Genomic DNA, 19,813 nt, shown 5'->3' on the forward strand with positions numbered 1-19,813 from the left:
ACTAGTGAAAAACAAAAATTCCATTGATCAGAGCCAGAGAAGCCACAAGAAACCTCAGGAGACTTCAGTTATCCTTCCATATAACAATTTTTCCCACCATTGTTTCAATGTCAATCAGCATAAGACATCAAGTGGAAATTTTGGGGGGAGTAGGCTAGCAGATGACACAGGAAACATTTAGAAATTCAGAAGTAAAATATATGTTTAGTATTACATTATATCAGCATATTTTATCTTTTAATACCATAAAAAATCAGATATATTCTCTAGTATGAAGGCATAATCGAAAAATTGTACAAGGAGATTTTGGTTCACAAGGGAACCCCTGCAACATGGAAGGGATAACTGGTCTTCTTCAGCTTCTGCTTTGAAATGTTAGCTATCTGAAGGGAAGGATTGCTTTTGTGCTTTAGTTAAATTTCTTGCAAAAATGTAGAAATTTCATATGTATTTGCTATAATGTTTGATGTACTCTAGCACTGGGGTATCCTCCATTTAAATACCTGAACTTGACCCCGGCTTAGCTCTTTGCTGACACAGTAGATAAAGTCTCAGGATGAGAGTTTGACTCCCACTTCAGGTATTTATAATCTATAAAATCCTAGATATATCATAAAAGCATTGCTAGATCTTCAGAGGTCATTGAGCACCCTCCTTTTACAAGTGGGTCCCAGAACCGAGGCCCAGAGAGGGTTAGACTTGTGTAAGGTCATGCAAGTTAAATCAGAAATCTATGTTCTTTGACTCCAAAGGCCAAATTGTTTCCATTCTACCATGTTTCCTTCAGGTCACTGAGAGAGAGCATTTGTTAGAGATAAGATTCTGGGCTTGGGGCCAGGAAGAGCCAGGATCACATATTGCCAGAGACACACTGGCTTTGTGATCCTGGGCAAAGCACTAAACCTTTCATTGCCTCATCTTCTTCATATGTAAAATTTGAATAATGAATCTATTGATTGTGACGTACAGAGATCCATGAGAGGTAAATAAAGCAATATACATGAAATGCACTTAACAAAACCCTAAAATTCTATAGAGGAAGCTCCAAATGTCTTCATGTAGTTTAAAATCTGAAAATAGTTTTTAAAATATTAACTATCTCAAGATAGTTTCAAACTACACAAAAACTTTTGAAACACTTTGTATAAATATTTATTTTATCTTATTTATGCCAAAGAGGAAAGAGGCCATGAAATCCATTCACTGGCACTCAATTTATAAATGAACAGTTATAGACTATCCAGGATACTTCCTAGACCAAGAATTCTATCCTCATTAAACTTATAACTTAATACATCGTTTTAGCCCAGGAAGTCACTGGATAAAGAAGGTGACATACATGGCACAGTGAATAGGGATTTGGAATCAGGAAGATTCAAGTTCAAATCCAGTCTTAGGTACTTACTGGCTATGTGACCCCAGGCAAGTCACTTCACCTCTGCTACCTCATTTTCTTCAACTGTATAATTTTATAAGACTGAAAGTGTATTATTTTATTATTAATTACAGTATCCAGAAAGGATAGTTGTTTAGTTGCAGATTTGTGTGTAAGTCAATAAATTTTTTTGCAATAATGTTGGAGATTCCCTGCTCAAGGGACCATAAATATGAGTTTTGAACTGATCCCTTTCTCCTTCCTGCATCTATGAACATCATCATCGTCCAACAAAACCATGATTTCTATTTTAAGAAATGTAAGACTAGGAGGGGAGCACATCACAAGCTTTGATTGTCATCTAATAGAGTGTTGGATTTTGATTCAGAGGAAATGGGTTTGAATCCTGCCTCAGCCACTTGGCATTTTTGTGACTTATGTGATAGCATATCATCTAACCTTTCAACACATTGCAGAGTGTAAGGTTATGTAAGGAACTCTGTTCTTTCAGGACTTCTGTCATCAATTCCAAAGTGAGGGAAATGAAAATGAGAAAGATTTCAGTCTTCTTACTTCTCACTTCTCTGAAGCTTAGTTTTCTCATTTATCAAATGATAAGTTTATATTAGATGTCCTCTGGGGTCTCTTGCAGTTCCAAATCTCTGATCTTGTAGAGTCATAATTTCTCTGTGCTTACAGAAAGTGGCACCTACACAAATTATATTTAGATGCAGATATAGAGACATCCAACCCCCAAACTTATTTTTAAGTGGAATTTGAATGCATTAAGAAGGCTAAAAACTTCTGTCCATACTGCTATTGCTACTAGCAATTTTAATAGCTAAAGATAAAGGCAGTTTTGGAAGGCATAAATAAGCATTGGCAAAGTCTTGCTGGAGTTATACAATTCTTCAAACACTCATAAGGCTACAGGTGAGCCACTGTGCTAAATGCTAGTGATCCAGTGACAAATGAATGAGCATAAATACCCTGTCCTCCTAAGAAGCCTCCATCCTGCTGAGAGAGGTATAAAAGATTTTGGTCTTTTAAAACCTGTCAGATCAACTCTGTGATAGAAGAGAATGGCACGAAGGGTTGACAGTGAGTGAATAATGAAAAATGAATATTAATAGAAATGATCTGTAAAATTCCTGTGTCCCTTTAAATTTCTTATGTCACTCCAAAATAAAGAATTTTTAACCTTTCCAGCATGGCTATGAAGCCGGTGATGTAACCAACAATCTTAGCTTACTTAACAGTCTTTTCACATACACTCCAATATTGAATTAGAAGTCACAGGCCATGGAATCCAACATCTTTTGAAAACAGGAACCAATTCTACCAAATCCTGAAAGATAGTCATATGGTCATCTAGCTTCTACCTTTTCTCTTTTTTTTGGACTGGATAAAGGAGACCATTCTTTGCCTCATTTCTTACCCCTCCTTAATCACTGAAAGGGCATTGATCATTCAAACTGAAACTGGAGCAGATCTTCTAATGCATCATGGGTCAACTCCACAATGCAATCTATATCTCTCCACTGGTCCCAGATGACTCTGAAGAAGATGGTGAAGCAAAGTTTTTCCTCACTTAAATCCAATTCATTTGACAGTCATAAACTCGTCTTTTCAATGTTATTGATCTTCTTCTAGAATGAGGAACAAATAACAAGGTATTTGATGAATTCATGACCTCCCTGTTAGGCTAATAAGGAGGGGATCTTACAAGTAGGGACCCAGACACACAAATCTACAACTAAATAACTATCCTTTCTGGATACTGTAATTAAAAATAAAATAATACACTTTCAGTCTTATAAAGTAATTTATACAGTTGAAGAAACTGAGGTAGACAGAGGTGAAGTGACTTGCTTGGGGTCACATAGCCAGTAAGTACCTAAGACTGGATTTGAACTTGAATCTTCCTGATTCCAAATTCCCATTCACTGATTTGGCCATGGTCAAACATATAGTTATTGTTAGAGATCTATAAAATTAAATGATAGTATTGGATGATCTCCAAGTTTCTTTATAATCATGTCATTGATCCTTTAACATGTCTATGACAAACCTTAATCTACCATTCTAGTAAGCCAATCAAGAAAAAAATATGGTTAGTTTGGTATGACTTTTTCTTTCTATATTATTTCTTTTTTTAGGCTTTTGCAAGGCAAATGGGGTTAAGTGGCTTGCCCAGGGCCATACAGCTAGGTAATTATTAAGTGTCTGAGACCGGATTTGAACCACGGTCCTCCTGACTCCAGGGCCAGTGCTTTATCCACTATGCCACTAGCTGCTCCTCTATATTATTTCTTAATAAACACTACATTGTATTCTAAATGCCAATAAATCATCTGTTTAATAATCTGTTCTATAATTTGACTAGAGTTCTAGAATGCTAAGCTTTTCAAAACTCAGTATTTCCCTGTTTATCTTTTTTTTTTTTTGAGGAGCTTTGGCAAGGCAATGAGATTAAGTGACACAGCTAGGTAATTATTAAGTGCCTGAGTCCACATCTGAACTCAGGTCCTCCTGACTGCAGGACCGGTGCTCTAGCCACCGCATTACCTAGCTGCCCCTTCTTATTTATCTTTTGATACCTCTTGAATCATTCACAAGTTCTCTGATATCATAGCTATAGAACTGTATTCTTTTAAAATTACAAAGTATTTCACTGTACATAGGTCATCACATCCTAACCCTTAAGTTTCTCTTTCGTTTTTATTTTAAACTTAAATACAAAATAATAAAAGAAAAAAATAATATTGCCTAATCTCTATATTTCAAGAACAACCAAAAGTCTTTGCTCAGGCTTATCATGGCGAATGACTGACTAACAAATTAGAAAGTCTCTATTCTCCCCAGTATAACAAGCTACTTCCAAGACCAGTGACCAACCAGTAATGAATTTATCATGATTCTATGTTTTCTACATAAGTACTTTTGGAAAATAATGGTTTTTATTCAGAAGCCCATCATCCTTCACTATATACCAATCAATGTTTTCCCCTGTCTTAACTTGTAATTATGGATGAAATGAAGTCTGACTCACTTGTACTTTCAAATGTAAGCAAAAGATTTTCTTTGTATGACAGTGTTTTCTCCCTGTTTCCTTATATATCTTGGTTTGTTCATTTTACTTTTCCCATTTAAAGATTATTTCTTGAGATGATGGAAGTATGACAGCACAAACAAAACTCTGACTTAATCATATTGTACATTTATAGAATTTTATAGTTTTCAACATACTCTTACATTGCCTCTGCATCTGTTCTCTTTGTATGCCTTACCCTCAGATAGTGAGTTTATCTTTTCTCTGTTCTCTTCTTCAATTTAATTGAGTTTCTTTCCATTCAACTAGATTCTAGAAATGTTTAAGTACTTCCTGTGACTAGGCCCTCAATTAGGTGCTAGAACTAAAAAGACAAAAATAAAGAAAAGTCCCTGCCCTCCAGGAGCTTATCTTCTACTAAGTAAAATAATACCTACACAGATAAATATCATTATATATTATGTGTTTATGTTCATATATGTAGATAGATAAATAGATAGATAGATGATAGATAGATACATAGTTAGACAGACTGATAGATAGAGAGATACACAGGTACAGATACACAGATATATAGATAGATACACAGACAGATGCACAGATAGATAGATGATAGATAGGTAGATATCGATGATAGATACATACATACACAGATAGATAGATAGATAGATAGATAGATGATAGATAGATAGATACACAGATAGATACATAGATTGATAGATATACAGATTAATAGATACTCATATAGATACAAAGATAGATACACAGATAGATACACAGATAGCTGATAGACAGATAGATAGATAGATACACAGAGAGATAGATACACATATAGATACATAGACACATAGATGATAGATAGATAGATAGATAGATAGATAGATGACACACAGATAGATACACAGATAGATAGATAGATGATAGCTACATAGATAGATAGATAGATAGATAGATAGATAGATAGATACACAGATAGATAGATAGATACCCAGTCTAACCCATAATAGGTACATAATCAATTCTTATTGACTTCTATATACAAAATAATACAAAGCCCCTCTTTTTCTTGCCATTTTTCACAGAGCCTGTCATTTAGAACATCATTTTCCTCACACTATCATTACAGTTTCCTTGGTTATCCTTGAAAAATTTATTTTACTAAATATACTTTTAAGATCTGAGCTCAGAAGTTTCCAGTCCTGTCACACTGATTTCTCCTTCCTTTCTCTTTCGCTATTACCAGTGATATAAACCAGCATTTATTTTTAATGGATGCCACAATCCCTTATGAACCACAGTCCCTCTTAGAGTACTAGTTATCAGACCAAACTTTTTCTTTGCCTACAAAGTTTTTATGTCACTTATACCCATTTTAGCATTTCTCAGTGGGTACTCTTCCCCATATAAATCCCCATTTATAATGTTTAAAAGAACCAAGACTTTCAGTTCCAACTTTTCTTTTCTCTAGAATACCTATTCATCACTCTCTCTTCACTAACAAGGGGAAAAAAGCAAAAACCATATTATCCAGATTTTTATCAGGTCCTCTAAAAAAAGTTGAAAAATCATTTGGTGAACCAGGCAGTTACACCCAAAAGTTTTGATTGCTCTTTGATTGCAACAACCACACAATTTCTCAAGTCAGAAGAAAATTGTCTTAGTCTTGTCTGTCCTTGCCAGAATTTTTCAAGAAATTCTGCTTTGCACCCAAGATTATCTTTCCCCTTTCACCAAATCTTTGAAGGCCCTCTTTTCAGTTATTGCTAGTGAATCTTCCTCCAACAAATTTATTCAGAGCACAGGAAAATTGAGCTTCAGCCGATGTGCCCTTGAAATAAAGTCAACTGAGCATGAGCCAAAGGGGAGGTTTCCTTCAAATGCATTTAAAGGAGAAAGAAAACAATTCACAAAAAGAATGGAAATAATGTTCCTTCAGAAATAGACTGCTGTGGGGTTAAAAGAATACCCAAAAATGATAATTTTGTCACTCAAGGGGGAGAAAACAAAGTTAGAAACTCTTCCCTGAATGACCTTCAGTAGAAATGAGTTGTTCAGTAGCGTTTTCTAGTTGTACATTTCTTATTCTGCCCTGATTAGGCATGTAAACTCGGGAATTTTTTTCCAGTTATTTTTTCACCTGCTGTCAGAGACCACATCTCTCTCTTAGAGCAAAATCCTAAATATTAGAGCTATTAATTTGGGCAATGGGCTGTCCCAGGTGGTAGACCTCACTTGAAATCTTAAAGCTTTGGGGCAGCTAGGTGGCACAGGTGCAGTGGATAGAGCACTGGCCTTGGAGTCAGGAGTACCTGGGTTCAAATCCGACCTCAGACACTTAATAATTACGTAGGTGAGGCCTTGGGCAAGCCACTTAACCCCATTGCCTTGCAAAAAAAAAAATCTAAAAAGAAAACATCTTGAAGCTTTTAAAAGATGACTAGATGATTACCAGCCAGAAATTTTATATTTAATTGAGAAGTCCTCTTGAAGCATGGATATGGTTAGCTATCACTTCCAACTCTCCATTGTTTACATGATTCATTTGACTTTTTTAAGAGACAGAAAAGAGTCCTTAGGAAGGGCACCCAAATGTTGAAAGTAGAATCCTTTTGTTGCCTCCAAAATTCAATTCAACTCAAATGCAATCTCCTACATGAAACCTTTTCTAATTACCTCTTTACTCCAGTTTTATCTCTCATTTCAAATGATCTCATATATGTTTTTAAATATATTTAATATGCAATTATCTATACAACGATGGCATCCTATGATAGAATTTAAGTTCCTTGAGGGCAAGCACTGCTTCATTTTTCTCTTTGTAGCCCTAGAGTTTAACACAGTGCCTGGCACAAGTAGGCAATTAATAAATGCTTACTGAGAGACTGATTGATAGTTTTTATAATATTTTGATCTAAGAATAGTAAAAAGCAATCATTATTTGTGTCCTTCTTAATCTTCATATTTCTTCAACTTATTCTTTGGTAAAGCCTTGCCTGATCATCCCAATTTCTAGTGATATGTCCTTTCTCAAATCCTCTTTTAATTATTTTATCTAGCATAAAGGCTAGAAGTACCATTGGATTGTGACCAAAGGAGTAGTTGACTTCTGCCACTCCATGTCCTTTGCCTAGCTATTGCATTTTTCCCATTATTCATGACATCTCCTTCAGGGTTTAGGTTCCCCATACTCACTTTCTTTGGCTCACTAACAGATCTGACCCTTGTATCCCAGAGTCAAATGTTACTAAAGTTTGGAGTCTACAGCTTGTCTTTACAGTGGTGGGGGTGATGAAGCAAGTAATAGAGATAACCAAGGCACTATATGAATTAAGAATATGTCAAGGGGCAGCTAGGTGGTGCAGTGGATAGAGAACCAGCCGTAGAGTCAGGAGTACCTGGGTTCAAATCCAACCTCAGACACTTAATAATTACCTAGCCATGTGGCCTTGGGCAAGCCACTTAACCCCATTGCCTTGAAAAATATCTAAAAAAAAGAATATATCAGGTCATGTTTTTCCACTCAAAAAGCACTGATTTTCCTAAAAAGAATGACCGCACATATTACAGAATGATTTCAACAGGATTCAGTAACTTAGTATATAACAACCTAGAGCAGTTTTCAGAAAATTGGTTAGCCATGCTATATTTCACTTCCATAGGAAGTAAAACAAGTCAGTCTTGACCCCACTCCTCAATAAAGAGGCTTCTCTTGGTACCAGGCCAAGCTGTCCTCTTTCCAAATACAACAGTTCTGTAAATGCTTTCCCACCAAATGCAAAACTCATACCTTTTAAGTTCACAAAGTCACCCAAGAAAAGAAATACAAAAGAGAAACCCACGCATACAAAGTCATCCAATTATGCCCCTCAGAACCAGCTCCCATGTGAACAACTGCCTCTCACTGGTAATTTCAGAGATTAGCAGCCAAGAAGACCCCCCAGGAAACTGTCCCTACTTGGACAATGCTTTGTGTATGGTATATATAGAGTTCTGAGTATTTCTCAAGTGCTTCTCACTTTGTGAGCAATTAGGGGATTCTAAGTGATGAGTCACATACCTTTCCCCTGCCCCCAACTCCACTATTCCCATGCAGTTCACCAGAAGCAGGCAGAGAAAATTTGTACAATATTCTTGCCAAACCATGTTTTATTTGCGTTGTTCAACTTGTGTTACATCAACATACAGAATGTACAATCCTGGGAAACAAAGATTGTTTCATTTCTATCTGAATCCCCAGATACCTAATAGATACCTAATAGTGATTTGTTGAATTGAATTCAAATGAATACAAATTCTTTAGTAATCCCTGCAAGGCAGGCACTCCAGGGTGAAGAAGGTAGAAAAAAATTATATTTTCACTGAGGACCCAATATTGCTGGAGTAGTCTTCTAATTTCTTTGGGTAAAATGGATATCCAATGGAATAGACACAAATAGTTACAGATGTGAACGTCCTACTTCCTAAGCTCTGATGAATGGTTCCTTGCTTCATTGACATTCCAACCTAATAAGGCAATCTGGAAAATTCTACACAAAGGGCTGTCCCTGTTTAAGCATTATAGTAAGAACCAAAGTACTTTTAAAATGTAAATGATACTGCAAAATCTGATTTGTGAATGTGTCTGTGTATGTGTTTTGTGTGTGTTTTGTGTGTGTGTGTGTGAGAGAGAGAGAGAGAGAGAGAGAGAGAGAAAGAGAGAGAGACCTCCAACCACCTGACTTCTTATGATAAAAGGAAAGGGGCAGAAAGAGATCATGGCAGGCTGGACTAGGAAGCCAACTCCCCTTGGAAGCTTTTTTCTGGGAAGAGTGAGGCCAAGATCAGACAATGCCAAAGGGAAATTGTGGAATGATTTAAGACTTCAGTTGCAAACCTGGGCCATAGGGAGCCAAGTTCTGGCAGCTTTCACCATCTCTTGAACACTACAGACACTGTCAAAGGGTCTCTTTGAAATGAACCAGGTATTTTTCTACCCCCCCCCCAAAAAAAAAACCCAAGCATGCTTGTAAGGGGAAGTCTTCACAAACCTCCCTTTCCGATATTTAGGAGCCATGGAAACATTTTCTTGGCTGCACAAGCAACAAAAACAAATGGAAACTATTCATGAGGAGATTGGAAATGAGATCAGACTATAAACCATCATTCTAGATGTTCACATATCAGATTTCCCAGAAGATAAGGTCAGAAATAGAACAGACAATTACAGAATCTATATAATGTGATTTAAAAGCATCAAGAAAATCTGATTCCTTGGGAAAATACAACAAAAACAAATCCCCCACCCACCCAAAAAAAAAACCTTCACCACCAAAATCAATGGTTCAATGAATAAAGTATTGTACCTAGACTCGAGAAGACCTGTGTTCAGAACTAGTTGCAAATACGTATTGGCTTTCTAGGTCTAGGCAAGTCACTTAACCTCTGTCTCAGTTTCCTCATCTATATATAGGGATAATAATAGACCTATGAGGTAATATTTGCAAAGTATTTTACAATCCTTAAAACACTATACAAATGCTATTGATATCAGAATTATAATTCCATTATAAATCTTCCATAAATAGTCCATCTCTTTAGTTTTGAGAGCTTTCATCTCTGTAAAGATGCAAATGTCCATGTGGTAGACAACATTTTAAGAAATTTTCAAACATTTGCAACCTAGTGTAAAGATTCAAAAAGTTAATCCAATTTATCTATAAGCATTTATTAAAGCCCCTTCTGGTTTCAGGATAATGGAGGATATGTCAGGCAGTGGAGATCAAAAGATAAAAATAGAGGTAATTCTTGACTTCAAGAAGCTTCCATTCTATGGGGAGGAGGATATACTGTGGACACAAGTGAATTAATTAATAAATCAATCATTAAGCACCTACTATGTCCACGGAAAAGATCAAAAAAATACCAGTGAACAATAACAGCTAACATTAATATAACACTTCAGAGTTTTCAAAGAATGAAATCATCTCTACATATAAGCAGGGGGGTCAAGTAAACATATTAGTTTAAAGGGTTTAAAAATAAAAAAAATAAATGTAAAGTAGTTCAATACAAGATAATTTAATAGGGAGAATATGAACTGTTAAGGGGACCAAGAAAGACTTCATATAGACAGCTGTGATTGAGTTGTAGCTTCGAAAAAGACCAGGAAATCTATGTGGCAAATGTGAGGAATGAGTGATTACTAGGAATGGGAGACAGAAAAAAATAGTGAGACTGTAAATGGAGACTTGATGGTTGAATCTCTATCAGGAATGATGGAGAGAGAGAGAGGAAAAGTATAGAAAAAGAAGGTGCCCTTCATCTGCTCTCTGAAGAGGGGAAGGCTGCTCAAGTTAAATTCTGTCTAAGGTGGTCAATCTTGGTGGGGGAATGGGGGGGGGGGATGGAACTCAATTGTTTTCAATACCCTTAGAATAGCTTCTGCCAATCACCACTTGCTGCTGATGCATATTATCTTCATGCCCTGAAAGGGCCTCTGACTTGCCTTTGACTATTTCCATTAATTGAGATTTTTTTCCATCGTGCAGAGCCAAGTAGAATCAAAGTACATATAAGTATTCATGACCACAGCCTCTCTAAATCAGATGGTCTTAGTGTAGAGCTAACCAAAACTGCCTGGAAAGTTTCATTTTTTTAATGCTGAGACAGTCCACAATCTGGCAGTATATGATTGTTCTAAAACTTGTAAACACTTTTTTTTCCAAATTTTTAATATTTTTATTTAAAGTTTTGAGTTCCAAATTCTACCCCTCATTATCCCCAGCCCTTCTTTTTCAGATTATAAGTAACCAGATACAGGTTATAGATGTGCAATTATGTAAAACATTTTGATATTAGTCACTTTGTACAAGAAGATTTAAAAGAAAAAATGAAAGAGAAAAATAGCATGCTCTAGCCCCTATCCAATCAATATCAGTTTTTTTTTTCTCTTGAGGCAGATAGTATGCTTCATCATTGGTCCTTTGGAATTGGATTCTTGAGAACAGCTCTTCATCAAACAATATCACTCTTTCTATGGACCATATTCTCCTGGTTCTGTTCATTTCAGAATGCATTAGTTCATGTAAGTCTTTCCAGGAACTTTAAAACTCAATGCACACACACACATCCATTGGCTTATCCTCCTAAAGACTATTCAGTTCCACAAAGATTAACCAGTTGTGATCTAACAGCGACTACCTATGAGATGCAATGTGGTAGAGTGAACAAAGAGTGCAGTTTGAAGCAGCAAAGCCATGGACTCAAATTCTACTTGACTCTGCACACCTCTTGTTATATTCATCCCTCCTTTTCAAAGAGGGTCAGTAACATCACTGTCTTGACCTTCATGTGAATTGAGTTTAAGTGAAACAATTGAACAGTCATCAGCCTCAGTCTCTCTCTTCCATGGTCATCAAAATCCAATGGCAGGACAAAAGTCAGGATACAGTGTATGACTTTGGCACCTTCAAATCTGGCTAACTCTAAACTCTCCATAATCTTGTTTTAGTCACCTTCATGGGTGTTGTAACAGATTATTCTCATCCACCTATTCCCCCAGAGGACAACTTCACACGCTTGGGGTAGTCATCCCCCTAACTCATTAATAGGTTTGAGACCTGTTTCCCAAGTTGGTTTTACCAGAGTGTAGCCTCTGTATATGCTAGAATTTCTTAGAGACGCAGTTGAGAATTGGACACCAAAGGTGGACAAATAACTCTGAAAAGGTCTCAGCAAGCCCTACACCAAAGAAATCACAGTCGCTATTCCTTTGTCTATTATACCTATTCCTATCTCTATCATTATCTCTATCTCTATCTATCCGTTTCCCTATCCCTTTATACAAAACACTAAAAGAGGAATAGAAAAATGATATTAGAGATGGACCACTTACTTCAAGAAGGCTTCCCATTTAGTAGCAATTAAAACAATGGTGTCAAACTGAAATACAGCTGCATATTAAAATAGAAAAGAAGAATTTCACATAATCTATGCAGTATTATTTTTCATTTATTTTGTTGTTTCCTAATTATATTTTAATCTGCTTGGGACTCACTTAGGAGTAGTATAGGCAGCATGCAGCCAGTAGGCTGTACGTTTGACACCTCTAGTTCACAACCTATTCAAAGGAAGCTATGATACACATAAAAAATCGAAGATAAAATTCTAAAGACTTAGGAGAGATTCTAAGAGGAATCTTTTATAGTTGTTAAAAGTTTTCCTGCTTCACAATCCTTGGTAAAAGAAAAATCATTATAAGTGAATTTTAGTTATTTGGAATTAAAGGGAGAAAGGGGATAATAACCATCCCCTTTTTCTATTGAGCACCGCAGAACAAAAGAGAATAATATATTGGGCAGCTACATAAAGAGCCCTAAAGTCAGGAAGGTTTATCTTCCTATATTCAAATTTAATCTCAGACAGTTACTAGCTGTGTGACACTCTTCAAGCCACTGAACAAGTTTTCCTCAGTTCCCTCACCTGTGAAATGATGACAAAATCACCCCAGTATCTCTGCCAAGAAAACCCCAAATGGAGACATGAAGAGTTGGACAATGCTGAAATTACTGAAAAACAACCACAAAGTAAAGTGGTAAGGGTTTGTAACCATTTTGTATTTTCTTGTATTCAGAGCAGAGCACAAAGAAGAATACTCAAGTTGTACTATAAAATATGGATGCAGAAACAGAGATTGGAAGCAAAGAGACCAGCTGGGAAGATATTAGATTCATCCAAATTAGTCCATGAACTCAGATGGGGCAAGGAGGGTATGAAAGAGATAGACTTGAGAGATATTTAAAAGGTTGAAACCACAAGACTCAACATAAGTTGCAACAGCCACAGGAAAAGAATCAACAACTATTTAGATGATTCAGGGATGGGAAAGAATTGGAAATGATTACAGTTTTGAGCATAAGAGATTGAAACAATGGCCATCTCATAAATAGGAAGAGAGATAATATGGATTAGAAGACCTGGGTTCAATTCTTAGTTACTACCTGCATCTTATGCCAATCATTTAACCTTTCTTGGTCTCAGTTTCCTCACTTGTAAAATGAAGGAGTTGGCCCATTTGGAATCCCAATTCTAAATCTCTATGCTATTATTTATATATTAAGTTTTAAGGAGAAAATAATGGGCTAAATTTTGAATGTGTGGGATCTGATATACTGAAAGGAAGTTATCAATCAGACAGTTGGAAATGAGTGGCTAGAGTCAAGAAGGAGGTCAGGTTTGGAGTTCTGTTAGGTCACCATCCAGATAAAGGTGATAATTGAAGCTATGGGAGCCAATAAGATCTAAAAGAAAAGAATTTTAAAAAGAAGAAATAAGAACCAAGGACAAAGCCACTCTCAGGTTCAAATAACAAAGAATTAATTTCCTGTCTCCTTTCAAAAAGAGATATTGGTTGGCTCAAGCTGTAAGAAAGAAATTTGGAATTCAGAATAAGGAAAATCAAGGCTTAATGAGCAACTCATGGAGGAAAAAAGCACTCACTTCTTAATTATCCTAGTGTGTATTAATGATTTCATGAATTCTCAGGAGCTATTTTGAATGCCTAGGTTAGCATCCCCCATCACTCAACACATTTCTGGGCTCAATGAATATGAACTTATTGGAATATTATCACAAGTAAAGGGGCTAAAATGATTAAATGTGCAATTGTAGCAAAATGGGGAGGCAGTACATGAAGGAGACTCAAAGATGAATTGAAAGGGTTATCTCGTTAAATGATGGGTTCCACTTTATTGGAGTTCCTCAAGATAAATCTGTATCCTCATTCATTAAATATGTTATAGAGAGAATACTTTTTCAGAGATGAGTTGAACAGACTGGTCAATGAAGCCCCATCCAACTTGGAAATTATAGGACTATGTGATATGTTTAAGAATATATTAAAAATCAAAGACTAATACTATTTGATTATATTAAACTGACCTTTAATAGTGTGCATAACCATAGGATCACTACTCCATACTTCCATTTGGTATGAGACAAAATAGAGAGTTTTGTCTTCAAGGAAATCTTCATGTAGGTGGAAGCCACTGCCAACATGGAAAGGAAAGATTCTAACCTCCTCTCTATCACTACACTTCCCCCCGCCCCGCCCCAGTCACTTAGCCCTCAGTCCTCAAAAGATAAGCTCAGTTTTCATGTCATATCTCCTTAGTCCAACCCCATGTCTTAGCTCTCTAACTCTGGGCTCCTAATAGTAAGATTTTTCCATATATTACTCAGATGCAGACTCTCTAAACCATCTTCACCACATGATGCCATGTCTTTTTTGAATCAATCCTGGGTTTCGACCCCCAGCTCTGGGAACAGTAATTAAATCAATACTAATATACATATACATATGCATATATATATGTATATATATACATATATATATGTATATATATACATATATATATAAAGGATGAATCAATCAATTGTTCCATAGATCCACTTACAGTTCCGATGAAACTTCCTAGACACAAATTCCCTAATCTGGCCCTCACTCTCTTATATGAGTGTCTTCTTTGATTAGAATGTAAGCTCCCTGAGGGTAAGGATTGTTTCATTTTTGCATTTGTATCCTCAAAACTTAGCAGAAATTCTAATACATATATATATATATGTATATATATATACATATATATATATATTAGTTAGTTTTTTTGCAAGGCAAATGTGGTTAAGTGGCTTGCCCAAGGCCACACAGCTAGGTAATTATTAAGTGTCTGAGACCGGATTTGAACCCAGGTACTCCTGACTCCAGGGCTGGTGCTTTATCCACTGCGCCACCTAGCTGCCCCCAATTCTAATATATATTAAAAGTTTAATGTTTTTTTCATTTGTTCATTCATTAATGACCGAGGAGGATAGTAGTCCCTTTTCTAGGCCTCTTTCAGTCCCCTAGAATGATAGGCTTTCTCACCACTTGGCTATCCCAGCTGTCACTGTCATTTACAAAGGAGATATTTCTTATCCCCTCCAGTGCCATATGCCTCCCATTGTTACTATTTATAAAATCAATCCCTACTGAAATCTTTTTTTTGGATTTATTTTGGGTTTTAGGTTTATACAAGACAATGGAGTTAAGTGACTTGCCTAAGGTGACGCAGCACCTTAGGTCACATTTGAACTCAGGTCCCCCTGACTCCAGGGCTAATGCTTTATCTACTGCAACACCTAGCTGCCCCTAACTGAAATCCTTAGGCCCATGTAGTTGGGACTGTCAGTGTTATGGAAAAAACATACCTTTATCGCTTCCATAAGTATAATAGCAGCAGAAAGGAATGTTGGAATTATGGAGTGACATCTACTAATGTTGCTGGATCTAAGAACTGTACCCCACACAACTCATCCAAATGCCATAACCATTCATCTTCCTGTCTTTCATGCCTACTTTTCAAGTGGAAAGGAACTACTTGGTGCAAAGATTATATTGTCCCTGTACTGTCCATGTTTATTGACCCTTTTCCCACTTTCCAGTCTGCTAGCATTCTTCTAACCCCTCCTCTGATCAGTTGAGAACCTCAATTGATTGGTACTCTCCCTCTCTTATGGCCAGCAAATTTCTATATCCTTTCTGCTGTTTCTTATTGATCAGAGTTGCCAATCCGTCAGATTTTAAAAAACCTTTCCCCTTAAACCCCCTCTATCCTCCAAATGTCCTCCAGACATCCAAAGTTCATGCCTTTTTCTCATCCTTTTTTTCTCTTCTATACTTTACCTGTCCCCCTAAACACTTAGTGTCATTTCCATCTCCACAATATCTTTACTATTCTATTTTTCTCCAGCCACACATTTATCACCTTAATCCAGACTTTCATTACCTATCCTCCTATGCATCTTCAGCCTCTCCCCTTTCCAATCTGTCCTTCCCACTCCACCTCAGTCCCAAAGCTTACAAAGATCACCTTTGTATGCCATCAGTATCTCCTCTGTTCAAAGATCTGGACTTAACTTCTTAATCTGAGGGTCTGTGAAATTGATTTTTAAACATTTTTTGATGAACTATTTCAAGTACATGGTTTCCTTTGTAATTATACTTTACTCAATGCATCTAAAAACTTTATTCTAGGAAGATTTCACAGATGTTCTAAGGCATCCAGGACACAAGAAAGATAAAGAAACCCTATTCTGTTGTTGTTTTTGAATCATATTTGACTCTTCATGACCCCATGTGGGATTTATTGGCAAAGATACTGGAGTTGTATGCCATTTCCTTCTCCAGTTCATTTTTATAGATCAGGGAACTGAGGCAAAAAGGTTAAATTTCTTGCCAATTCTTATGTAGCTAGTAAGTGATGGAGGTCAGACTTGAACTCAGGAAGATGAGTCTGTAATGACGTTTGGCATTCTATCCACTGTGCTACTGAACTTCCTAGTGAACTACTCTAGTGATTCTCTATTGTCTATAGGATAAAATACAAGCTCCTCAACTCTTTATGTAAGGCCCCAAATATACGGCTAATTTTTTGATTCTTCAGAGACTTGTATTTCAAGACGCACTACAATATAGTATCATTGGTAGAATAGTAAAATAGTGGGCCATTGTTGCCAGGGGCACCTAGGGTTCATTAAAGAAGCTTTGCACTTTCCTGAAGGCAAGTCAGCTTACTTTACTCTTTTTTATTGATATTTTATTTTATTTTTTCAATTATGTTTATAAAAGTTTTCCAACATTCATCCATTTGCATGTTTAGAAGTTACACAATTTTCTCCCACTTTCTCTTCCCTCCCCCTCCTCTCAGCAGTGAATAATCTAGTAAGTGGTATACATGTATATTTGTATTTAGTATGTTTACATATTAGTCATCTGAGGAATTAGAACTAAGGGGGGGGGGAAGAAACCCATGGGATAGAAAGAAAAAAAAACAAGAGCAATTTTTAAAAATTACTTTTGTCTTCAAGTTTAATTCTGGATCTGGTTCATCTAGATTGAACATTTGCAGCGAAGCATAGAAGTCATTAAGTCTGAATGTACAAAGTAAACTGAGGCACAAAGAGGCTAAAAGACTTGCCCAGAGTCATAATACTAGTAGAGGCTAAGGTTGGATTAAAATTCAGGTCTTACTGAGTTCAGCATTGTATTGAATGCATTACCTATCATCCATCTATATTATCTATGCTGTCTGTTTACATCATTTATAAATATTAGATTGGCTCATTTTTACTTATGTTGTTCACAACCCTCTTTGTTCCATGAATTAGAGGTCTTAACTAGAAAAAAAAAGATTTTTAGTTCTGCCATCAAAACTCTTCAGTTTTCCTGAGATGGACAATATTCAGGGTAATCTCATAGGTATCACTTGTCCATTCTTCTTTCTAAATGAATATGGTAGACAGGAGTTTTTGAATCTGTGTTTTGTAGGAAAACATTTAAACATATTGAATAGACAGTAATCCAACTAGCATTTATTAAGCCCCTGCTATTTCAGGGACTCTGCTAAGTTCTGGGGAAGCAGAGAAAGGAAAAAAATCAAAATATCCTTGATCTCATAAAGTCTGTGGTCTAAAGAAGGAGACAACAACTACATACAAGCAAGAAATTGGGGAAAATCTCAGAAGGACATCAGTAGAATTAAAGAGAATGAAGGAAAGTCTTCTCATTGGAGGAATGAAATTTGTAAATGAGACTTGAATGAAACCTAAAGGTGGAGATGAGAAAGGAGAGTATTCTAGGCAAAGGGCACAGCTAGGGAAAATGCTCAGTCAGGAAATGGAGTGACATGTTTGAGGAACAATGAGGAGGCCATTGTCTTTGGATTCCAGAGTACGTGGAGGGCAGTAAGATATAAGCCTGGGAAGATAGAAGTGGGAAAGATTATAACATTCAATCCTATAGATAATAGGGAGCCACTAGAGTTTATAGAATAGCATGTGATAGAGTTACAAGTGTGCTTTAGGAAGATCTATTTGACAGTTGTGTAGAGGAGGGAGGAGGCTAGGGATAGAGCTCCAGCCAGATTATCCAAAATTGCTTTTGCTGATGATCCTTAGTTCTGAGCTTAGACCAGCTATTCAAATAAGCTCAAAACACCTTCACACCCACAAAAGAAAAATAAATGATCAACCTACAAAATTTACATTAGCTAGGTTTCCAAAATACAAAATACAAAACTGATAAAAACACATCGAGGGGGAAGAAAAACAGCATAAGTGTCATTCATTGTCAGCTTTCCTCTAGGCCTCTGGCAGTTTCCATGATATTACAGACAAAATGCTCCAATATTATTTACTATTTATAGATGTAGCTTTTTTGGGGGGGGGCAAAGATAGAATCACACTAATCTAGCTCCCTGTACTCTGAGTCAAAATTCTACCCCTTGCTTCTTTGGGGCCATATTGCCAAGAACACTATGAGGGTATTGAATTGTGATCATATTAAAAGCCTAGAGCTCTGACATCTTTGGGAGAGTCTTGCTTAATTAGAATGGCAAGTTAAAAGTGTGGAGATATGCAAAGTATACAGGTAAAAAATGTGTTCTTTTTAGGTTTACATACTTCATCATCATATTAATCATTTTTTCAGTCCAACTCTTTATGATCCAGTTCACAAAGATACCAAAGTGTTTTACCATTTCCTTCTCTATCCCCTTTTAAAGAGGAGGAAAATGAAGTAAACAGAAATCACTTGGTCAGGGTCACACGGCTAGTGTCTGAGGTTAGATTTGAACTCATGAAGATGAGTCCCTTCCTGAAACCAGATCTAATGCTCAATCCACTGTGTTATCTAGCAAAACCAATTTGAACATGTAAACTTTTTTAAATGTTTCTCTAGTATAAAAGAAGTCCTTACCTTCCCTGGTCCAAATAGCCTTCTGATTATTACCTTTTCTTTCTTCTTTAATTTCTTTCCAATTTCACTACTCTACAATTAACTCCTTCTATCATTGTAGATTAGTACTTTCTTTGAAACTGAGGTGATCATTTGATATTGGACTTGGAATCAATAAACCCCCGGCTTAAATTCTGCTCTAGACACTGAGTATCTGGGAGACCCAAGACAACTCATTTAACATCTCCCCAGCTCCTTCTCCTTATATGTATATGAGGGTAATAAATAAGAGTATCTGTATCCCAGGGTTGTCATGAAGATCAATGTAAAGTGTTTTGTAAACTTTAAAGTATTATATGGCTATCATTATCATCATCATCATCATCATTATCATCATCATTATGAATGCTTTGGAACCAGAGGTTAAGGGGATTTGTGGTTATAATACCTGTAACTCTCTCAAATAATTTATCATGATTGCTAAAGACTTCAGACAACAAGTATTAATAAAGCCCATCCTCTGAGCCAGGTAATGTGGAAGGGATTGCAAATTATTAGATCATGGTCATCCTGCTGATGAGTTTCCTCAAACTTAATTAGGCTGGTCATTGATGACCCAGTCAAGGAACCTATAATC

Source organism: Macrotis lagotis, chromosome 7 (genome assembly GCF_037893015.1).
Source record: "Macrotis lagotis isolate mMagLag1 chromosome 7, bilby.v1.9.chrom.fasta, whole genome shotgun sequence".
In the NCBI taxonomy this organism is placed as follows: Eukaryota; Metazoa; Chordata; class Mammalia; order Peramelemorphia; family Peramelidae; genus Macrotis; species Macrotis lagotis.